Raw genomic sequence first — 3451 nt, 5'->3', positions numbered from 1 at the left:
GGCACAAAACTGGCATATTTCATTTATAACCGCATGCAAGAAGGCTTATGGATGCGGTTGGAGCCTTCCAACCGCATGCACAATGTGTCATGGGTGCGGTTGGGATGTAAAGTTTGTGAAAAGAAGTTCCAGCTCAGGGATTGATCACCAAGAGTGGTTATCAGACTCTTTAGTGATTTGGTGTCCTTGAGGGGTGGCACTATGTGTTCTAGTTAGTAGGCCCCACTTCCATAATTGGAACTTGGAGGTCGGGCCATGTCATAGTAACACTCAACCCATGTTTACCATGGAGAGCTAGTAAAAGCAGGTAAATGTGGGGGGAGGTGTTGCATCTATAATCATTAAATGTCCTACAAACTAGAGTAATGCTTCCTTCGATCTTCAATCCATAATAAGCACCAAAACACTTACTTTATCATACATCATAGATATCACATTATTAAAAATAAATAAAAATTATATAAGAATTAACTAAATTATAACTTTATTCAAAATAATAATTATACTATATTAATGATAAAAAGAATTAATATATAAGTTAAACATATATACATTTAAAAAAAAAAATAACATAAGAAGATTTTTGACCATAAAGATTTAGTCTCACTTTATCATGGAGATTCTTAATTTGTAAATAAGGTTTGTTACAATACCATGTGCCAATACTATGATTTTATCAATACCACATGCCCAAAAAATTATAAAGCATTTCATATAACACTTACTCATCTTAAACCTTTTTTAAATTAATTAATTTAATTAAAAAAAATCAACTTTTTGAGTTGTATATATTATTAAGAACATTTACCTCTGATTTTGAGTTGTATATATTATTAAGAACATTTACCTCTGAAAATTAGTGCAATTAGTTGAGTCTCATATTTAAAACACTTTTACTATTGAAAAGTCGTGTATTCAATTCTTTCAACACTTTGATAAATACACATATTTTGTGTAGATTAAATAATTAAAATATTGAAAATACACCGCAATATAAGGATTTGGTCCAGGAATAGACGGAACCGAAAAGTAGTAAACGTGAAACATTCTAAAGAAATTAAATAAAATAAATGGAATAATAATATAAAAATAAACGGGATAACATTAATGAGGGTAAAAATTAAGATATGGATCAAATAAATGGATACAAGTTATTTTCTAGAGAAGTTACTTAGAAGTATCATAATGGAAAAATAAAAATAAATGAAACAAGGAGCTGCATGCAGCCGGAAGTCCCTGCCCCGGTAATATTGTTTCTTTGAAACAACGCGCTTACTGCAGTAGGTAAAGTGGGGCCAGGACAATTATATTAACTCATGATAATTTGTTAATGAAGAAGAACCAGCTTAGTTGTGTGAAAATAGCCACTTTACTTGGTGACCATTATTGCTATCAAAAACCAGAATATTGATCTTGATTAATTGGATCTGGAAGCTCTTGATCTAGTACCTGCAAGTTATTTAGAATGTGGGTCTCAATTTGATCTTTATACTGCCCCGGTAATATTGTTTCTTTGAAACAACGCCCTGGTAAAGTGGGGCCAAGACAATTATATTAACTTGTGATAATTTATTAATGAAGAAGAACCAGCTAACTTGTGTGAAAATAACCACTTTACTTGTGCGACCATTATTGCTATCGAAAACCAGAATATTGATCTTGATTAATTGGATCGGGAAGCTCTTGATTTGGTACCTGCAAGTTATTTAGAATGTGGGTCTCAATTTGATCTTGGTACCTGCAAGTTATTTAGAATGTGGGTCTCAATTTGATCTTTATATTGGTCACCTGCCTATACCCTATTGCAATTTTTTACTTGAATATCATTAAAGAAGGTCATTTTCACTCACTCTGGCTCTCAACATCTGGCTCTCACCAGAGAACTAGATTATAAAAACACAATATGACAAACTTATTCTATTTTTTTTTCAATAATGAAAATTTGTGTATAACAAAATGACTTGATTTTTTATAATAATGAAATTTAGCACAGAATAAATTAGTTGGTTTATCAATATTTAATGAAAATACGTGACCAGTTTTGAAATCGTACCAATTAGTGCATGACTAGTTTTGAAACCAGACTAGTTGGTCCGATTTGTTGGCTCCCACATACTCCAACTAGAGACCTTCCACCATACCTTGTAACTAGAGACCTTCCACCAACGTTCACTAGCAGCTCAAACAAAATAGCTCCAAAAGCATTTCATACATTCACGCTTATAAAAACACAATATGACAAACTTATTCTATTTTTTTTTTCAATAATGAAAATTTGTGTATAACAAAATGACTTGATTTTTTATAATAATGAAATTTAGCACAAAATAAATTAGTTGGTTTATCAATATTTAATGAAAATACGTGACCAGTTTTGAAATCGTACCAATTAGTGCGTGACTAGTTTTGAAACCAGACTAGTTGGTCCGATTTGTTGGCTCCCACATACTCCAACTAGAGACCTTCCACCATACCTTGTAACTAGAGACCTTCCACCAACGTTCACTAGCAGCTCAAACAAAATAGCTCCAAAAGCATTTCATACATTCACGCTCAAAACTGTACACCCCAGGGTAAAATCACTTCTACCCGTGTTATTTTTTTTTGCCATAAATCAAGAACTAAACCTATAAAGTTACAAGATAATAATACGTTTAGCCTCTATGAAATCTAGTGGGCTAAGTGTACTACATGCATAAATTTTCATAAGCATCTATGAAGTAATTAAAAAAGTGTGACATATTAGTTAATTTAATTAAATATCGTATCATTTGAATTTACATAAGTCTCTATAAAGTAATTAGCAAATTACAATTAATTTAATTAAATAATATTTTATTAATTTAATTAAATATAAATGACACAGGTATTTGATAACTAAATATGGGGTACTTATTTGAGTCATTACTTTTCTCTGCAACAACTACCAACAATCTTGGATCGTTTTCACTAACTGCCCTCTTTCTTTTATTCAATACAGAGCCAACAAACCCCGAAGATAATTTGAAGGGATTGAGTGGGCACGCACTTAGAATTTGTGATTATTATTGATATGGAACTGGAACCACATAGATACATACATATAAAGGAACGCTGGGGCTAGTTCAATCTCTGGCTGAATGGGGTTTGCTGCTAGCTATGGCTATGCCTATTGATGTGTAAGGTATGCCATTATTTGCTAGGCTATCAATGTTGGTGGTATGGATGCTTAATGTCGTACAAAAAGTAAAAATCCTCTACGATTTGGTGAATTTGTTGGAATTGCGAATTTCATTTGAAAATATTCAGTATGTAATAATTTGGTGAAACCAAATTTGTTGGAATTGTTAGTTTCATTTGAAAATTCTGCTGAGTATGTAAGAAATTGGTGAATTTGTTGGAATTGTAATTTTCATTTATAAATTTTGCTAAATTTGTAAATTCTGATGAGTGTTTGAAAATTCTGCTGAGT

Source organism: Pinus tabuliformis, chromosome 4_2, assembly GCF_031772625.1.
Source record: "Pinus tabuliformis cultivar Carrire ecotype Pingquan chromosome 4_2, CPIR1, whole genome shotgun sequence".
NCBI classification, from domain to species: Eukaryota; Viridiplantae; Streptophyta; class Pinopsida; order Pinales; family Pinaceae; genus Pinus; species Pinus tabuliformis.
Note: the sequence above shows the minus strand (reverse complement) of the source record.